At 38.4% G+C, this 22,215-nt stretch overlaps 1 protein-coding gene across 1 annotated transcript in view; it reads right to left on the bottom strand.

The window, feature by feature from the left end:
• Positions 1 to 480, bottom strand: part of Diap1 (Death-associated inhibitor of apoptosis 1) — a 52,710-nt gene extending 52,230 nt beyond the window's left edge. The window contains exon 1 of the mRNA XM_067757497.1: positions 240 to 480. The gene's annotated coding sequence lies outside the window, so the exon portion shown is untranslated. The remainder of the gene's footprint in view (positions 1 to 239) is intronic.
• Between the last annotated feature and the right edge of the window lie 21,735 nt (positions 481 to 22,215).

Below are 22,215 nucleotides of genomic sequence, written 5' to 3'. Positions count from 1 at the left end.
TATATATATATAAATATATATTATACAGCCGCGAATAAATATATTTCAAATATGTTCAAACAACTTGTGAGGTCATACATATGTATGTACATATATACGCACATTTAATTAGTTCACATTTCCCTACAATCAATTCCTCTAAATGAGATCAGCCAACTGCTGGCAAATTCCAAATATTATCCGCAAATTCATACAATTTTAAACTTATTTATATATTTATTTTAATATCACTAGCTCACCTTGACAATTTTTCTCTTTTCACGAAAAACTCAAGTCTCTAACCAATTACGCTGGAATTAGAAATTTCTACACAAATCGGCAATAAAATTAGAATACACAAAAGAACACAAACTTATTTAACGTTGGTACTACTTTTTCCAAATTTAATATAGTTTTAGATGAATAGATTTCGCAGAATCTCTGATTTTTATGCGCGAAGGAAAATAATTTTAACTTTGTCACACAACGAACGATCAACGAATAAAAAGACACGACGTTGTATGCCAGCGAGTTAATCAGTGTAGGAATTTTTGATACAATCGTAAAATTTTGTTTATAACGGCTGCTAAAAAGTACTTTAGTACGTACTATTTTTCCACTGATGGCTGCCTTTTAAGAATGCACAGTTTCGGCAATATATAATTTTTTTTTCTAATTCTATGAAGATAGTAAGTACTATTTGATGGACGGTTTCTTTTATTAAAATATGACTCGAACCAACAAGCTTTGAGGTACAATACATAGGTGAAAAATTATTAACATACATACATTTAAATTGCATTCGAAGGGGGAGAAGAAAAAATTTAACTGCCAGGAAATATTTGCAGTTAAAATAGAAAATTTTCTTATGGTTCTCACAGTAAAAAGATCTTACAGGCTGCCGGATTACTGTAGCGTTTTCGAAGCGGAAATATTAGCCGTAACCAAAGCAGTAGAAACTCTGAAAGAGAATAGCTTGAGCTGCAACCGTGTTAACTTTTATATTGACAGTCAAGCAGCAATTAAGGCAATAATCTCGCATAGCACAGCGTCTAAATGCATGTTAGAGTGTAGGCAGTCTCTGGAGAGAATCGGGGCAGGGAGAAGCATACATCTATATTGGGTCCCAGGGTATATGGGAATAGATGGGAATGAAAGAGGATGAACTAGCTAAAAAGGGCACATCCCTTGAAGCTCGTTCCGTAGACGTCCCACGAGAATAAGCGAAGGCGAGAGGTGCACATGATCGACCAAGCGGGAAAGGCGGGGGTTCAAGCGCGGGGCTGTAAAGGGTCGAAGATTATGTGTAGGTTTTGCAACCTTAGACTAACAAAGTTGCTTCTATTATTAAAGAGAGAGGACTGTAGACTCATGACGGGTATTCTGACTGGACACTGCCTTTTGGCGTCACATGCCTTTAAATTAAGTTTGGTCAGTGATAGCAGATGTAGGAAGTGCGGGTTGGAGGAGGAAACGATCGACCACGTTCTGTATTCGTGCCCTGCGCTTGCCAAGCTAAAACTCCAGCTATTAGGAGTGATACAGCTGTCAGCTCAAGAAGCAGCAAATGGCTTAAGTCCTAGGAAGCTTCTAGTATTTGCCAGGAGGACAGTTATTTTATAAAATAGGTCCTGGTTTTCGATAAGGTTTTCAGTTTGGCAGTTAAAACAAACTTCTGGTAACACTACGGACTTATTCAGTCTATGTGAGGTCCTCGTGGACCGGCCAGTTGAACCTAACCTAACCTCATAGTTTTATTGTACCAGGGGAAACAATTTTATAAAAAGAGGTTTCGCACGGATATAATTTTGATGTTGTTGTTGTAGCTATAAGGACACTCCCCGAAGGCCTTGGGGATTGTTATCGATGTTGATGGTCCTTTGTCGGATGCAGATCCGGTACGTTTCGGCACCAAGCCCGACCATCTCGGAAACGATTTGATAAGACCACATGCGACCTTCTAGGTCATACCGCCCTCCCACACCCTAGATCCATTATATAATTTTGATCCCAAACCGTTATAGGGACGGCCTGGGTAATGTTTTATAAGGGCTGCCGAAGGCCACCATTTTATACAAAGCTTTTTCCTTTTTATACCATTTTCAAACTTGTTACACTTTACTACTTGTACAAAATCAAAAATTTTGAATAAATTTCACTCTCATTTTTGTGAATGCAACTTAAAGTCAATGGCCCGCGGTAGGTATGCCTGTCGTAAGAGGCGACTAAAATACCAGATTCAAAGGGTTGTGTAGCGCAACCTTTTCAGGTTGCCAGCGCAATATATAGCTTCTCCAAACCCAATTGTCAACCTCACATATCCGTGGCGAATCCTATTTCATTAACAGCCGAGGCTCTGACGACCCCGAACTCCTCATGGATCTAGGGGTCACATGTGGTCATAACAAATCGGTCCCGAGATGGTCGCGCTTGGAACTGCATCCGGCAGAGGACCATCAACTCGATAACACTTCCCATGGTCTTCGGGGAGTGTCCTTATCGCTACAACAACAACATAATCAAAATAAAATAGGTTTCAAATTTAGTTTCAGATTTTTTGACAGATAGCTCATAGAAAATTAAGCCAAACAGCTGCAACTAAATTTAAACCTATTTTATTTCGACTATGACTATGGGCCTAGATATATCCCCATACGATACACGCAATTTTTTTAACTCCTTTTTTCAACGTACCATTTCGACGATTTTCACAAAATTGGGGGTATATTGGAAAGAGGGGTGTGGCACCTTTTGTACATCTTCAAATTTCCATATCCTAAATCTGCATCGATGGTATTCTCTGGTTGTTGTTAATATGGGAAGTCTTGTATAAGGAATTATATTTTCAAATATTTATACGTGATCGCAAAGATATTCCCACTTAATATTGGTTATGTTAACAAGTAAGTCCCCCATTCTAAAAAGTATGGCATCACCCGTTCAAATGTTTAAGTTTCGTACAAAGAACTGAAATATCAAAAACAATACATCGTTACAATCAGCTGCACCTGGGAAGTGAAATTGGGATTGGAGCTACACAATACAAATGGTGTGGTGGAGACTAATAGGATTTATGGGAAAGATGTCGTGGCCCATCTGAAATAAAAAGAAGTTTGTATGCCCCCAGCGAACATATTGGATTTATCGAATTTTCGACCCCGGGCGATACTAGTTTTCAGTAAAAGCAGTAGCTTTATATTCAATTTACACAGCCTCATATAATAATATTCAGTACTATTTTTGGCTTAATTCGGTACGTCACTCTGAGGAGAAAATTCCATCACTAGCGAGTGATTTGTCTAGTATTCGCTTGATTATAATGAATGGTTTGCTGGCGTTAGGGTGGCCTTATTACAATTTATTAACTTTTTAAGCGGTTTTATTTAGTTTGACACCGTGTAGCGAACAGAATTTTGTAATTGAAATTTAAGTAACTTCCCGTTAAGCTGCGAGCTTGAAACTTGGAATATAGATCAGAACCCGATGAAAATGCAATAATAAGAAAAAAAACTTCGATAGGTGGCGCAAGGATCGAGATATTAAAAAAAAATCATATTTATGGTCTGATTTGGCTCATATTTGGAACACCTATTATACACATGAATAGAAAGTGACATATGAAAAAAAATAAAATAAAAAAAAAGTTTTAAGTTAAACAGTTTTATTGAAAACAATACTTACATTAAGTAATAATAATACTAAAAGATAGAACATAATTATGTAAGCCCTAGGTACTAGTCATCACACTCCACATCAATCTAGAGCGTTGATCACAAATAAATAAGAGCGTGGGTCGCGTCAAATTTCTATTGATATTCAACCGCTCATATCTTTACAAATCATATTTTCATATATGTATAAGTAAGAACAACTGAACCTTCATGAGGTTACGCTACGCCTTACGTTTTTAGAAATTTCACGCGCCCAACGCTTTTATTTATTTGTCTGATAAACGCCGTAGCTTGATGAGGAGTGGGATGACTAGTACCTAGGACATACATAATTATGTTCTATCTTTTAGTATTATTATTACTTAATGTAAGTATTGTTTTCAATAAAACCGTTTAACTTAAAAAGTTTTTATACCCGCTGTACTTGTACACAGGCTATTATAACTTTGATTGGGTAACGGTTGGTTGTACAGGTAAAAAGGAATCGAGATAGATATAGACTTCCATATATCAAAATCATCAGTATCGAAAAAAATGTTGATTGATCCATGTCCGTCCGTCCGTCCGTCTGTCCGTTAACACGATAACTTGAGTAAATATTGAGATATCTTCACCAAATTTGGTACACGAGCTTATCTGGACCCAGAATAGATTGGTATTGAAAATGGAAATCGGATGATAACCACGCCCACTTTTTATATATATAACATCGCAGTTTTTCGATTTTTCGAAATTTTCGATATCGAAAAAGTGGGCGTGGTTATAGTCCGATTTCGTTCTTTTTAAATAGCGATCTGAGATGAGTGCCCAGGAACGTACGTACCAAATTGCATCAACATACCTCAAAATTTACTCAAGTTATCGTGTTTACGGACGGACGGACGGACATGGCTAAAAGAATTTCTTTTTTCGCCCAGATCATTTTGATATATAGAAGTCTATATCTATCTCGATTAGTATATGACGTTACATACAGGGTACCGTGATGCGAACAAAATGAATATGCTCTGTGAGCTCTGCTCAGCTGAGTATAAAAACTTGACAAGGTTCAGCATCGCCCTAATAAGATCCAGCCAGTTCGTTAAATTTGCTTTTCAAATTTTCGCACAATAGTAGATAGAATTTTATACGCGGAATTAAGCAGGCTGATTCCGGGGTAATCTGGAGGCATTCGCTTCTTACCAGATCTTCGTCTACGTCTTTGAATAGCTCGGCTAACCCGAATATTGCCATTCATACTTCGCAACAGTGGGATGGCGGAACGTTTAATCTGTATAGGGATATAGGGTATCGTCCTCTCTTTCACTTTCTAGCAATGAGGAGAAATTCTGCCTTCAAATCTTAAGCCCATTTCGTACGTTGGTTACCAGGTCGCCACTATGCCCGGCCGCTTTGCAGCTCCTACAGGCTCCACGAAGCTTCCAATGCGTCTATCCTAATGAGCAGGTTGAACCAAGCTCTGTGGCTTTTAAGCTATCGCGTTTTAATCCTCTGATCGCGGCTAAGTTCCACTCACTTCCTTTAAGGCAGTTAGTGATTGTCATAGACAAGGCAGCGCACGCCAAAATGCGAGGAATAGTTTTGTCAATACAACAACAACAGTGACAGGGCCCTTTAAAAGAAACACTATATAAAGTTTATTTCGATTTATTCGAAGCGAATATACGCCGCAATGTTGAGCTCTTTCGCTTCCATGACAAGTGCAAATTATAGCGCATGCCAAAAAAAAAATGTAGCAACTGTGTTAAACGACAATAACATCAACAACAAATACTAAAGAATTTCAATTTTGGGCAGTGCGTGTCAATGCACTTAACCGCAAATTAAGAAAAAGAACGAAGCCAAAATGTGGCCGCGTGCTAAGTTGTACGGATTGAGGAGCTACCTACTTCTTATTTCTTATTGACCATTAAATAAATGCAATGCCACATAGGAATGTGTGTAGGTTTGTTGAAAGTTGCTATATATCAGTGATGTTCTTACGGACCTACTATACAAATATCAATCTGTTTGGCCGGTTCGAAATTTGTTCAGTTTGTTCAATTGCATTTGGATGGACGATGGGATGATCCTGGTATTGCAGTATCATCATACAGACATCGTCATCGTTTCATATTCGTTGTTGAAAAAAATACGCATTGTGGGTCTCAAACACTCATCACCTAAGTGTAAATAGTTATCTATGTATACAATCCCAAAAAAACAGCTGCCACAGATGTTTCCATTTTTATCTTTTCTTTCAATTCCTATATTGCATCATTCCATGCTGTCTGATGTATTATTTAATAGCACATATGAATACATATCGAGGTATGTATGGATTGGTAGAAATCAATACACCGAATCGACTGTTTTAGCAAGAGGTGCCTGGGCTTTTACTAATAGTGGCAGATGTGGAGGCTTAACACAAAGCACAGAGTCAAACGAGCCTACGGGGCTACTTATGTATGCCTGCAAAGGAATGCTTTGTAAGGCCAGACCTCATGGCATGGATGTATATGGCAGTTATTCGACCAATTCTGACATATGGGGCACTCGTATGGTGGAAGGCGGTAGAGGTGAAATACATAATTAACATGCTAGGGAAAGTTCAACGATCTGCCTGCGGAGCGATCACGGGGGCAATTAGGTCGTGCCCCTCGGAAGCTTTAAACGTGATATGCAATGTTCCACCGGTAGATCTCTTTATCAAAGAAACGGCATCTCAAGGGGCCCAAGGCCTCCGGAGATGGGCCTTTGGAGGGACCGTACATACGGACACGGCCGTATCCTGCTCAATATTAACGACTCCCGCATCTTGTCAAAAACGGACTACATATGTCCAAGGACAGTTCTCGACACAAACTACACAATTCTCTTCCCCACAAGGAAAGATGGGGGGATCACTCAGAGATTTGCCATCTCAGTTTTCACGGACGGATTTAGGATGGCTTGCGGAGTGGGATTATTTGCGACTGTCCCGCCCACGTCCTTATGTATACGGCTTCCCGACTCGGCAAGCGTGTTTCAAGCTGAGATTTTCGCTATCCAAGAGGCGTGTAAAGCGTTAGTGGATATCAATGGTAACAGTAACAGGGTAGCTATCTTCTCCGATAGCCAGGCGGCTCTTGGGCCCTTGGGTCAGAGACGATATCATCAAACCAGGTTGGGCAGTGTAGGGAGAGCGCCATGAACGAGATGGCGGATGAGCTGGCACGGCGTGGAGCGGCTCTTGATGTCTCAGGAGCGAAGGAGGTCCTTACACTCCTGTGGCTTATCAAGGATCGCATCTCCCAGCACTTGTTGAGTGAGGCCAACAATAGGTGGAATCGGTTGCGGATATGTAGTGTTTCGAAGAGCATGTGGCCATTATATAACGAAAAACGTCCTTAAGATGAACAGAAGGGATCTATTCAGAGTAGGTGATCACGGGGCATTGGACAATTGGGGTACATGCGGCACGGATGGGACTGGAACACAACACCTCCTGCCGCAGTTGCAAGCGTTCGGAGGCGGAGGAAATGATTCAGCATCTGCTGTGCGAATGCCCAGCACACTGTCGAAGCAGAATAAAGTTTCTTGTAAAGCCCTTTTTCGAAAGCCTCCCAGAACTCAAGGATGTTAGGCCGGGAGAGCTTCTCAAATTTATAAACTCCACAGGATGGATATAGGACGGGTTTCCCTGAGGCGCTTGAAAATGTTTATTAGTCTTCTTACAACACCCTTTCATTGGTTAACTCACGAGTTTGTGGTATCAAAACGGCGCATGAGCGCCAATTGGAGTCAATTTGGACTCGCTACTCCAACCAACCAACCAACCAACTGTCGGTTGGGATGAAACTCAATCGAAATGGCGTGTAAGCCAACATTATAGCTCCCAACGTTTTTTAAAATCCTGAAAGAACCCAGGACACTTTCCGGGCCCGTGGCTATTAGATGGACGATGTATATGCGTTCAAACCATTTTTAAGTCCGGTTTGGCACTTAACACAAGTCTGTGGAAGACATGCTTCCACGGTGCCTTACTGCTCTCCAAAAATAACCTGTATGCACTTATATTATGGCGACTACACAAACCAGTGCGGATATAGGCTCTTTATAGGGCCGATTTTCATTATGGAGGAAGGAACTAGAAACAGGGATGTAACGAAATAAAAGGCATTAGTTCCGGGAAAACTGAGGACGCCAGGAAACAGGAGGGGACTTAATGGAACGGATGGGCGATGTCGTGAGAGAAGCGACCGCAGGATCTCGATTGCGTGGCTCTTAGCCATGCCAAATGGTTGTGAATACAACGAGAAATACCGCTTGTCGTTTGCAGCCTGCTTATGGATGATATATATCAGAGTTGTCTGTCAGTAAACAAGTTCTCTCTCTAAGCAAAGTCAATTTATACAAAGAGTTTTTAGGCCTATAAACAATGTGGGATCGTAACTCGACCATGGCGCCTTCCATGGAAATCTAACAAGTGTATGAAATTAAACTCAAAGTCCAAAGCTACGTGCATATTCCTATAGTAGCCCAGTATATATTTGAGCATTAGGGCGGGCACATACTTTCAAACAAACGCGTATGGACAGTAAAACTATAACTAGTAAATACTTGGTATCTGACGACCCGAGTAAACCGCTTCTATCCTTTCATTCAGTGGGGTGGTTAAGTTGATGGGATGAAAGAATATCGCGACCTTGGGATAGCTAGAGGGAGTTGTTTCAAGAAAAATCACTCTTGCCAATAAATGCTACATTGGAATAGGTACGAAATTGTAAAGTCCTCTCTCGGCAAACGAAAATCATTCTCTGCAACTAGAGGTTTACACCGATCACTCTATCGGCCGTTCAAAAATTTTCAGGAGTAGCTCCTTGCGGAGGGATTGCCCCTCCTTCACTTACTCCAGAGAGGCTTCGAACCTAACCCCGGTCTTTCGAAATGGTAGTGCTGCGTCTGCTGAAAAGAAATAGAAATACATAAAATAGCCACACTTTTGTTTGCATATCTCTTAATCTCTTAATCTTCGCGAACACTATTTCTTTAAATCATTTGTGACTCCTTTGAGGTCACGCACAAAGGCGACTTACGGTTGCTATTAATGGTCTATTAATACTCATGACTCTCGTGGCACAGGGCGGCTCCAGTTTTTCGGCTGTTTTTAAGAGCTACAATTCCCGATGTGCGAACAATAGCAATCCCGACCACCAGTCGCTACCACGCCTCCTGACTCTCACAACATATGCCAGCTATAGGACTGCGACTTCGAACTCATACCTTCGTCCGTCACTTTCCTAGAAGCTCTAGGTGTAGCTCCGAAGACTTTCCAACGGATGCTTTTGTCGCGCTATGCTGCCGAGCTACACCAGAGAAACACCTTGAAACATTAGGGAGTGACTATTCGGCCAAGGACGCCGCCTTCGAAATTATAAGCAATCTAAGTGGAAGTCATTGCGTAATCGGTGAAAATTGTAAAATACTCGGCGCATCTACATAATTAAAATTTTACAAGGACTCTGGATAAAATTTTTAAAATGTAGACCAAAGTTTGCAGACGTTTGTGTTCACATCATTTATTTCAATAGTCTTCGTTAAATCAAAACGATATTTTAGAATGAAAGTCGACCGATTTTAAGTTGAAAGATGTTTACTGCTGTTTTCCGGCCTTATGATATAAGAGCTCATTATGGATGACCGCGTAGCTTCAGTTTTCAGACTAGTTCGACTGTCCACTACGTTAGGGTAATAGCACACACAGTCATTAGTTCGGCTGTTTTGGGGAAAGGTTTTTGCTTCACCACTATGAGTGTTCTTGCGAAGGACAAAGCCTGACCTGGTAAATATATTTGTCTACGTATTCACATTTGTAAAAGGAGCCGTAACGTGTAGGTGATATTTAAACTTGGTTGATAGGCTATAATCAATGTGATTCACTCCAAGGGACTAGTTTTGGATAGGGCCGCCAACTTTATGTCAAACCGGGAGACTTGGGTGTTGAAGGATGAAGTGTGAAAATCAAAATAGCCATTTCAGACGCTTTGTATAGTTTCGCAAATAAACAATAGATTTTTGAATGTAAGCCCAAATGATTTTTTAAAACCTTCTCATTCGTACATATATCCTCAACTTAAGTATGAGGTAAGAATCTGTTCAAAAGAGTGTTTATGCCCCTAGAACCTACTAAAGGATTTTGCATCACTGATTTGGCTTATTCTTTCAGCCAATCGCAATATAAAATTTTTTTTAAAAATCGGCACCTTTTTTTTTGCTTTTTTAACAACTTGAGGGCAATTTGAAACGCCTTGGGTCATTTTATTTGTGAGCATATAAATATCTACTATATATTTGTGAAAGTATGTCTGTATGTATGTTTGGACTTGCAGCCTAAACCGCAGAATGGAATCGAACAAAATTTTGCCATGACATACCCTGAGTGCGTCAATGTATGGTAGGCTATATAAAACAAGTTTTCGACAAGGGGGCGTGGCACCTCCCATACAACTGGAATTTTTCGTTGTCAATATATCTGAAAGTATTAAAGCTAGACGACTGAAATTAGGTGAGGAGGTATATAAGACTAGTTCCTACCCCCTCGGGAAAAATTGGGATAGCGAAAAAGGGGCGTGGCATCTCCCATACAAATGGGGGTTGGGATTAGTCTAATGTATTAGTCTATATAGTACTGCTTTTACGACGTCGGGTACTCTGCTAGTTTATTATATAACTTTTCTTTTAGTATTTTGTTTTAATAACTTGGTGAAATGGGTGATCAAAGTCCGTGTTAAGCTGACATCGAAAACACTTGTTTTTTTAAATAACTTTTGAACAGTTAGAAAGAGTTAAATTTCGCAATTAGTTTCTTATAACTGGCAGTGATGCGCATCCGTTGATACCACTTTCGACCATATCCGACATGGTGACTTATAACCATAAACCATGGCCTAAACAGTATTAAACGAGTAGAAAATACAGTAGCGCGCCGGACGCCGCCGCCGCCGCCGCGCCGATATTTTTGACATTCGGCGGCGGCGTGCGAAAAACGACCCTAATCGGCGGCGGCGGAGGCGTTCATCGGCGGCGTATATCTCTATCTGCAACCCACTTATATGCGCGTGCTGCTATATGGTGCAGAAGCATCGACCATGACAACATCAGATGAAACGGCTCTGGAAGTGTTCGAGAGAAAAGTTTTTCGAAAGATTTTCGAACATCTACGCGTTGGCGATTAACGAAAAAGATTTAATGATGAGCTCTACGAGCTTTATGCAGACATCAACATAGCCCGGCGAATTAAAACGCAGCGAATACGCTGCTTTTAAGTTTCAGAAAGTATCCACTTCAGAGATAGTTGATATAGTAAGTAAGTTTAAAAATAAAATTGGAGGGAAGAAACTTGTGTCGGAAGGAGTCGTTAAATACTCCATAACGTATACAGGTTTCTTCTATTCTCAACTTGTTAATGAGAGCTTAGATAAAGGTCTCGTTCCTAGTTTATGGAAATCTTCTATAGTTGTGCCATTAGAAAAAGTTAAAAATACCATCAAAGCTGAGGAGATAAGACCTATTAACACGTTACAATGTGATGAAAAAATTTTGGAAACAGTGGTAAAAAATCAGCTGGTAAAAGATTTAGAAGATAATGTAATTATTATACCTCAACAATCTGGTTTTCGAAAGAAACATTCATGTGAAAGTGCTTTGAATTTGGTTGTAGCTAACTGGAAAGAAGACTTAAGCAGGAAAAAACACATATTAGCTGTGTTTTTGGATTTAAAGCGTGCATTCGAGACGATCGACCAAAACTTAATGCTGAAAAAGCTTTCTTGCATTGGCGTTTCTGGTATAGAACTAAAATGGTTTCAAGACTTCCTAATTAACAGATACCAAAGAACAGTGATTGGAACGTCCGTATCGGATAAAAGGGAGGTACCTGTTGGTCTACCTCAAGGGTCTGTGCTGGCACCCATACTGTTCAATATATATATTAATGATATAACTAGCTCCATTAAGCACTGTGAAATAAAATTGTTTGCTGATGATACATTGCTGATGATAAGTGGGAACAATATTACTGAAATATATGCTAAGCTGCAAGAAGATCTTAACAGCGTATATGGTTGGTTATGCGTAAACAGACTAAAAGTGAATGTCAATAAAACGAAATTTATGGTTATATCTAGACGCAATTTTCAAAACAGTGAGCTACAAAACTTAAATATAAATAACGAACTAATTGAAAAAGTCAGCACCTTAAAATACTTGGGAATAAAAATAGATGATAAGCTGAATTTCAACGAGCACGTGGATTATACGGTAGGGAAAATAGCGAAAAAGTTATATTTTACACAACGAACCTGCAAATATTTAAATAGAAGGTATAAAATCATCGTCTACAGATCTATAATCGAACCTCATTTTATTTATTGCCCAACTATATTTTTCATCTTGCGAGATAGTCAGATATACAAGCTACAAAAGCAACAGAACCGCGCTATGAGATTCATTCTCAAAAAACGGTATGACACACCTATCAGAGACATGCTATGCTCTCTTAATTGGCTTAGCATTAGACAGCAACTTTTTTATTATACCATAAAATTTATTAAAAACATAATAGAAGGAACTTTGCCTGCGTATTTGAGGACGAATATAAAATATGTAAAAGATATACACTCTGTAAATACTCGTAATAAAAATGATTTTAATCTGCCGGCTTATAAAACTGAAGCAGACAAATGTAATCTGTATTATAAAGGTCTTAAATCCTATAATGAACTACCGAATGATATTAAATCATGTCATTCCAATAAATTTAAACAAAAATTGTACAATTATTGCAGAACACTACCAATTTAGTGCTGGACAGGCGGACTTCCATAGCATCGATAGAAGTGCAGCGAAACTATACTCTATATTGCTATGTAGCGCCAAGACTTCCAAGCTCTTGTACGCATACAAAAAAGGTTGCCGAAGCACATACTGAAGCGCATCACTCGATTAACTCAGTGCATCGCCGTGCAGATGTTGCCTTCGCGCTTTACTAACATGCGTAAAATGCCTACATACTACACAAGCACAACGCTTTGTTCGCATGATCTGGAAGTCTCCCATCCATAGTACTCCAAGGTAGGACATAGATGTAACTATTCTAGATTGCATAGTCCAGAAGACAATTATAAACATGTAAAATAGTTTTAAGTTAGGCTTAGGAAAGCCGTAATAAATAAATACATTTACATTTACGATTCGGAAAGCAGACGAAGAGGGCGGCCCCCATTCCGCTGAAAGGACCAGGTGGAAAGCGATTTGAGCTCCCTTGGTCTGAGCAATTGACTATAACCGTTTAAACGGTTAAGGACCAATTAAATAAGTTGTTTCAAGCAAGTGTGGATTAGGGGGGTGGTGGTCTCCGCGATAATAAAAGCAAAAGTATGCATTCCATGTAATAATATCAGAGGACGCGCTGCTCCTTCTGCAGCATCAGGACCTGATTATAAGATACTCCGAGTATCTTGGTCTACCAAGGAATGTCAGAACTACATCCTCCAAATAAACAAGCATCCTAGGACACGGGTAGCATGTGGAGGCCGCACCAGAAGAGTTCAAAGGCTGGCGAGTGAATAAAGGCTTAAATGGCGATCCGTCATAGGGGTGGCTTATCAGCAAATAGCATGGGTCCTAGAAAGATTGTAGTATTTGACAAGAGGACGGAGTGATTTTACAACAAACGTCCTGGTTTTTAATATTTGTCATGGAGCAAACTTCTGGTTACACTATGCACTCATACGGATTCAATTATGCCATTCGGAGCAATCTTGTGACACTTTAAGCACCTCCTCCTGTTCAACTGTTTTTTTTTTCTTGTTGATTGCACTAAAATTGCTGTTAGAACGGTATGACGGAATCATACAAAGTGGCAGCAGGGCGACGTACTAATACTGCTAGCTGTTTTTGTAATTCGTTGGACTAATGTTAAATTCATACTGCATCGGCATTTGAAATGTTAAATCAAATTAAAAAAGTAAGAATCAGCTGATTTCCGGCGGTCACCTGTTTGGGAATGATTTTTTAAGGGCCAATTAATGGTGACTTATAACCATAAAACCATAACCAGATAAAACAGCTGATCGAACCTACCTTATGGAAATCAATGTAATCGATTAATGGTGCCATACCATAACGCTATCGCCATAACAATACCATAGCCAACCAATTGGTTTTTGGTTTCTCGCCATATCCATAACCTAAAAATATTTGAGTTGGTGAATTTAATAACTTTTCGTAGATTTTATTCATTGTTTTAGATACGTTACGACTAAGAGACTTATTTTTTGTGGAATATGTTGTAATTTTCTTCAGTTTTATGAAATTTTCACGATTTTTAGGTTAAGGCACCATTAATCGATCACATTGAAGATGGTTATGGATATGGGTATGGCTACGACCATGGCGTTATGGTTAAGGAAGTTTAATTGGCCATTTTAACAGCTGTTGGCCTTAGTGATGCCACCTTGGACGAAATTTTTATTTTCAACTTCATTTCAACTCGATATTCAATGTTGAATTTGAACTGAAAAAATAAGTTACATATATATTTGAGATCTATAAATTTCCTCAAAGGTTAAGTAGTACTTAGAGAATGATATTAGATACAAATTTGAGAACTGCAAATTTTCCACGGCTGCGGAAATATTTGTTTGATATTTTTTGAAATCGTTCGTTAGCTTCTTTCAAAATCGCATAGGCTCGAAATAATTTTTAGAGTCGTGGTCCCATTTGCTAGGAACGATTTCCGAAAAAAATCTTTTCGTACTTGTCGACTCGCCCTTATGTCTGTAGACGTATACTGAAGGTGTTTATAAAAATATATATATATATTTAATTAGGTTCCATTCTCTTGTTTATTTCTCATATTTATTTTTAATATTACTCATTTTACAATAATTTTTTATTTTTACGACGTGTAACACTTTCAATCCAAAGCAAACATATGCGCGCATATGCACATTTATGCATTCCTCTACACTTGGCTTGACTTTTTATGTCATCGCCTTTGCTAATTTCATTGCTGACAATATATTTTGTGTTTCACCAAAAATTCCAACACGTATCGCTGAACTCATCATTTTGAACGATCGCAAGAATCTAACTTTACAGTATATGTTTATAATAAATGCATATGGTGATGACCGATTAGTTCAGCTTTGTATTGATAATATTGATTACTCAGCTCAGTATTGTATGCACCCTGAGCTGCGCTTTATTTTTATGCATATGGATACACAATTTAGCCAGTAAAAATTTATCTTACTTAAGCAATAGTCGGAATTACTGTACGAAGTAGTATGTGAAATTTAAATTAAGCTCAGAGGAGATTAATAGGATGTTTTGGGCTAGTAGAACAGACAACGATTTCAAGAATAGTTGCAGATAGGAGTCATAATACGCGCTTATGTTCGATTCGCTTCCTAGATTTCTGGAAAGTCACAGGTCCAAGCGAACTGCACATATTTTACGAGGCGAATGACATTTTTGGGAAGATTTTTTTAGGATCCATATCAACAAATGACACGGCTTCACGTTGACGTTCCGGATTTGAGCTGGGTTATACAAACATTTTCGGGCTTCAGTTCTGGTTGCGTTCCTCAAAACCTGTTTCATCTCTGTTTCACGTTTTTTGGGGTCTGCAAGTAAAACCTATGACTACGAATCACGTATTTCAACAATATTATATGACGTGAGCATAAGTATTTGATGAAATTTGATGAAATTTAAAGCTTCTAGCCATAAAAAAGGGACAAAAATTACAGTTTATATGGGGTTATAATATATATACCACCGATCTTTATGATTTTTTTAGACAACAATATATGCTATATACGTAAGCATTCGTTGAAATTTGAAGCCTCTAGCTCTTAAAATAGGGCAGTAATTATGAAGTTTCTTATCTGAACAATCGGTTGTGGGGGATATATACTATATATACGACCGGTCTCATCCTTTTTTTCAGACAACAATATGTGCAATATACGAAGGTATATGGTGAAGTTTGAAGCTTCAATCTGATAAATTGAGGAAAATATGACAAAAATCCTCTTTTCCTGAAAAATCGGTTGCATGGAGGATATATGATATAGTGGTCCGAACCGGCCGGTTCCGACAAATGTCTAATCGGACACCTAAATAGATAAGATATCTCAAAAATTGAGGGACTAGTTTGCATACAAAGAGACAGACGGACAGACGGACATGGCTAAACCAACTCAGCTCTTCATCCTGATTATTTCGGTATACTTAATGGTGGGTCTATCTATTTTCCTTTAAGGACTTACAATTTTGAGATTCGTGCCAAAGTTAATATACCATTTCATTTTCATGAAAGGTATAATAATGAGGAGGATTTCAGTGTATGCAAACTATCATAGTCTTGATTGCGCTCTTCGAATTTTGCTTCGGCTTCGTTCCCATTTCAGCTATGTAAACTGTTGCGATTCTGATAACATGCTTCAAAATATGTGACGGCTCCCCCTTCTTCTTTTGATTTCCCCTATGCAAACTGGTTTAGTGTTAATTTCGTTCGTGAAATTTTTTTCCAGTTTCATTTTGGTTTTGGTTATGATGTAACAGCATGTACATATGTATGCCTTGGTTTCGTTTTTCAAACTTTAGTTGTTTCTTTTCGGTTTTGGTTTCGTAGGGGTTTCGGCTTTTGTTTCGTGCTTCAGATCACGGGAGAAAAGAAACTATATACATACAAATGTAAAAAATATCTGAGATAATGAGTTTTATAGCAGAGTTTCGAGAGAGCTCGTTTCGGAAACAAATTCTGATCTTCGAAGTGGATTCTTGCTGTTTATGCTTCAAGGGGAAAATTTTTCAAGAGGTCAAAGCCACTATCTCAACTTTCAAAAAAAAAGGAGCCCCTACTTTTTTGTTTATATATTGTTTTACCCTGCTTACTCGACACATCCATTCATTTTCAGCAGGAACTAGAAATTTCCAGTCCAATGTCGGCTTCCCTCAAACTCAGTAAGGATGACATATGCAAATTTTTGTGAGGTTAGTTTTTTGGATTTAAGATTCACTTCCAAAATACTGAATTTCAAAATTCAAACTTATGGCCAAGAAGTTACTAATAAAAAATGCCTGCATTCAGTCGCCATAACTTAGCCGGGTGAAGATTTTATGCGCGTTGTTGAAAATATGCCAAAATGACATATCGAATGAAATAAAGTGTCTGGAGTCTAGACAGAAGATCTGGGCAAATAGCCAAAGATGTATTTTTAGTATGGAGTCATTGAGGAAATCGCATATTTAAAGCATAATAATCATTTCAACAATATTACAGATCGGATGGATGCCAGAGTGTGCAAAAAAGATTATAGAGTGGATGCTGTGCATATCTTACGTACTACATATATGTATGAATCTATGTAGCTACTACTGGTTAGATGCTGCAGCATGTAGATAAATTTGTGTAAAAAATGTAAATTTGTTTACCGGCTGTTCTATATAGGTACATATACAGATTTAATTGATTGACCTGTAGGAAAAAGAAATTCTGTGTTGTTGTATTAACGACAAAGACCCCGAAGGTTTTGGGGAGTGTTACCTATGTTGATGGTCCTTTGCCGGATATAGATCCGGTAAGTTCCGGTAACAAAGCACCCTTATGGTACTAGCCCAACCATCTCGGGAACGATTAATATGACCACATTACACCTTCTAGGCCATCGAAATAGAAGTCTGGCTAAATTAGTGAGCCAGATAATTTGATAATTTATTGTCTTTAGTTTGGCAACGCTGCCTTTAATAAACCTACTTTTTCAAAAATAGATGTCGCTGCTTAGCTTTTCGCATCAAGCATTAATCAATAATCCAGAGAATTCCCGTGAGAATTGAAAAAACTCACTGGACTATGCATTACAGTAAAAGCCCTATCACATAAGCAGGGCCGGAATCGTAACATACGATCACGGATCGGCAACTATACGAAGGAAAATTACGTGATACGTCAAACGTATAAACAAAATGGGATGATAACATACGATAGCAAACGGAACGTAATTTATTTTCAATTCACAATAAATTCTACGATCCACATTAAATAGGATTGTATTTTTAGGTCACAATAGATTTTGAACCGTCAAATTGGTTGCCAAAATATAAAAAATAAAGTAAATAACTGTGATGGATCCAATTTTCTTGTTTTGTTTGAGCTCCAGTAATAGCGAAGGTGATGAAAAGATAGTCCAAAGGCGGTTAAGAGAGTGCAGTAACCCTTTGGACTTATCGAACAAGGCGTAAGCATATCATTTATGTACTATTTCTTTGTAACAAAAAATTGCTGCAGTTTCTTGGAGAGATTTCGCTTAACTTAAGAAGCTTTTTGTTACTTTCTGAAGAAGTTAAATTTGAAACAAGCCCATACCAAAGCGGTGTCTCGCCATGAATTCCGCCAAAATTTCCTTTTGGCTGGCTTAAGCTTGTTTGATTTCGACCTTTGTTAATAATAACAGTTTGAAATGTGTTATTATATTTTACTTATTCATCTATTTTAACAATTTTTTTACATTTTCAGTGAAATTTGTGTGTATACGATCGCCAGTTTTTGTTCGAGTGAAAGTGGAACGGAACGTGTACGTTCAGTCACTCGTCACGTATGTTGCGATCCAAAATTACGATCGAAGTAGTACGTTCCCGTATGTCATAATCCGAAAATCATATTTTTATGGCCACACCTGACATGAAAAAGTCGCCAACTTTCAACTTTTGTTACAAGCAAAGCATAAAAAAAGAATTTGACATTTGCTTTGACTAAGGGTGCTTTCACAAGCGCAAGTAAAATTATGTTTCCCACTCTTTGGTACCTTTCCACTGTTTGCAATAAAAACTGTATGTTAACAAATGAATAGGAGACAAAATATGTTAGCAAGTATGTTGTATGTGAATGAGCAAGGCGAAATAAGTTTCAGTTGCTAAGTCCGAAATTCTTTTCCGAAAGAATCGGGACAGGGAGAAGCATACATCTATATTGGGTCCCAGGGCATATGGGAATAGATGGGAATGAAAATGCGGATGAACTAGCTAAAAAGGGAGAATCCTTGAGGTTTGCTCCGTAGACGTCCCAATTAGACTGGGCAAGATTAAGCGAAGGCGAAGGCGAGAGGTGCACATGATCGACCAAGCAGGAAAGGCGTGGGTTCAAGCGCGGGGCTGTAAAGTGTCGAAGATTATGTGTAGGTCTTACAACCTTAGACTAACAAAGTTTCTTCTATCATTAAAAAGAGAGCACTGTGGACTCATGACGGGTATTCTAACTGGACACTGCCTTCTGGCGGCACATGTCTTTACATTAGGCTTGGTTAGTGATAGCAGATGTAGGAAGTACGGGCTGGAGGAGGAAACGAGCGAACACGTGCTGTGCTCTTGCCCTGCGCTTGCCAGGCTAAGACTTCAGCTATTAGGAGTGATACAGCTGTTAGATCTAGAAGCAGCTAGTGGCTTAAATCCAGGAAGGTTCTAGTATTTGCCAAGAGGACGGAGCTATTTTATAACATGGGTCCTGGTTTTTGATAGGGTTTTTCAGTCTGGTCGTTAAAACAAACTTCTGGTAACACTACGGACTTATTCAGTCTATGTGAGGTCCTCATGGACCGCCCAGTTCAACCTAACCTAAGCGTGCTTTCACAAGTGCAAGTAAAATCATTTTTCCCACTCTTTGGTACTATTCCACCATCTGCAATAAAAACGGCATGTTAACAAATGAATAGGAGACTGCATGTTAACAAATGAATAGGAGACAAAATATGTTAGCAAGTATTTTTCATGTATAGTGAGAATGTTTATAACAGTGCTTCGCGTAATGTTGTATGTGAATGAGCAAGGCGAAATAAGTTTCAGTTGCTAAGTCCGAAATTCCTTTATATTGTGACGAATATTAGCATCACTAAGCTGTTAGTAAATAATCACACAACAAAAACATGAATCAGCCACTCTTATGTACATGTACACATTAAAGCTAGCAACACTTATCTAGAAGGCGACGAAGAGCTATCTCACACACACAGATGTGGTCATCAGCCGAAGTAGTTACTCACACATACACACGCATATGGCTATGAACTACACATATACATGTACTCATATAACTAATTAGCAAGCAGGAGATACAATAGTTCTAATAGGTGAAACGTCTAGACCTTTGGAGAAATTTGCGAACGAAACAACGGGGAGTATGAAAGCAGCGCAAGTTGAACAATCAGTAATTACATTGATTTAAACACGCTATCAGTTGAGAAGTGAAGTATAAGGGATTCAAGGGGTTGTGCAGCGCAGCGCTCTCAAGGGGTTGCCAGCGCAATATATAGCTTCTCCAACCCAATTGTCAACCTCACCTACCCGCGACGAATCCTTTTTCATTAACAGACGAGGCTCTGGCGACCCCAAGCTTCTCGTGGAACTAGGGGGTGGGGAGGGAGAGATGGCCTGAAGGATGAATGTGGTCATATAAATCGTTCCCGAGATGGTCGGGCTAGTAAGTCAACGGTCCGGTAACAACCGGAGCTTACCTGATCTATATCCGGCAAAGGACCATCAACATCGATAACACTCCCCAAAGCCTTCGGGGAGTGTCTTTATCGTTAATACAACAACAACAACGACAAGTAAAGTATAATTGTACTACCCCAAAGTAGTCTAATGAAGGCCATTTTGCAATACAGCATATTGGAGTGATTTATTCAACAGTTTAGCGATTCGAACGTTAGAATAAGGTTTCAATATTTACAAACGTTACATAGTGGCTCGCGCTAAAACACTTGTCCGTCATTATGTAGCTTTGTTTACATTTCGTTGCCATTGCTGAAAGGTTAACTAGAGTTTAACCCTGCCAAAACGGCCACTCAAGCTCAATTTAAACTTTGATTAAAGTTGGCTGAAAACTGCATTATAAGTTTAAGTGTAGTTTAACTGATAAACTGGAAGTGAAGTTTTTGCTTGGATCATTTTATCATAGATGAATATGTTGGGGTAATCAGATTGTTTCAAACGGTACACGATATTGGCAGGGACAGAAGAAAGCGTTCCCTTCGTTTTGCAGATAAACAAAAAAAAAACACTACTTGCAATTTTTCATTGACGTAACCTACTGGGCGTGGGATATAGCTTGACTCATACAGAATTTGCATATTGTTTTGATTTCTGTTATAAGAATGATGTTCTTGTACAGACCGATATACACATACATGCAGTATAGTTTGTATATGAATGTTAATGTGTAAATACCTTTAAGTATATGTACTTTGTTTATACTCGCGAGCTGATAAGACCAAATTAGCATCAACAAGCTAAATTAAATATTGTATTTCAGTACAAAGTCCAAAATTTACAATACATCATGCATTGCTCTTTGTTATTAAAACGTTTTATTAAAGATAAGAAAAGCATTAAGGATGGCACAACGGAAAAGCAAAGTTGCTTTCGCACTCTGCGCAGCAATATTTAATACTCGAATTTTTCTCAAGACTGTTAAGTTTAAGATTTTTATACTCAGCGTGCTTTGCATACAGAGTATATTAACTATGATTGGATAATGGTTGGTTGTACAGGTATAAAGGAATCGAGATAAATATAGACTCCCATATATAAAAATTATCAGTATCGAAAAAAAATTTGATTTAGCCATGTCCGTCCGTCCGTCCGTTAACAAGATAACTTGAGTAAATATTGGGTTATCTTCACCAAACATGCTACACGAGCTTATCTGGACCCAGAATAGATTGGTATTGAAAATGAGCGAAAGCGGATGATAACCACGCCCACTTTTTATATATATAACATTTTGGAAAACACAAAAAACCTGATTATTTAGTAAATAATACACTTAGAATGTTGAAATTTGACATGTGGACTGATATTGAGACTCTTGATAAACATTTGAAAAAAAAAATTTTAAATGGGCGTGGCACCGCCCACTTGTGATGAAACCAATTTTGCAAATGTTGTTAATCATAAATCAAAAGCCGTTAAACCTATGGTAACAAAATTCGGCAGAGAGGTTGCCTTTACTATAAGGAATGCTTTGAAGAAAAATTTACGAAATCGGTTAAGGACAATGCCCACTTTTATATAAAAGATTTTTAAAAGGGTCGTGGATGAATAAAATAAGCTATATCTTTGCAAAAAAGGGCTTTATATCAATAGCATTTCATTTCCCAAGTGGATTTATAACAATAAATAGGAAAAAATTTAAATTTAAAAAAATGGGGGTGGCGCCGCCCCTTTTATGACTAAGCAATTTTCTAAGTTTCGGGAGCCATAACTCGAAGAAAAATTAACATATCGTAATGAAATTGTGTACACATATTTTCCTTATAACAGAAAATATTTCTAGTAAAAATGGACGGGATTGGTTAAAGACCACGGCAACTTAGATATAAAACAAGTTTAAAAGGCTCGTAGACTAGAATAATAAGCTATAACTTACTATAACTTAGCAAAAAATAGTTTTGAATCAATGATATTTCACTTATCAAGTTTTATTGTAAGAGGAAATGGGGAGCCATTTTTTTTTAAACGGGCGGTTCCACGTGTTATG

This window comes from Eurosta solidaginis, chromosome 5 (assembly GCF_040869045.1).
Source record: "Eurosta solidaginis isolate ZX-2024a chromosome 5, ASM4086904v1, whole genome shotgun sequence".
Taxonomy (NCBI): domain Eukaryota; kingdom Metazoa; phylum Arthropoda; class Insecta; order Diptera; family Tephritidae; genus Eurosta; species Eurosta solidaginis.
Note: the sequence above shows the minus strand (reverse complement) of the source record. Positions and strands in the feature narration are given on the sequence as shown.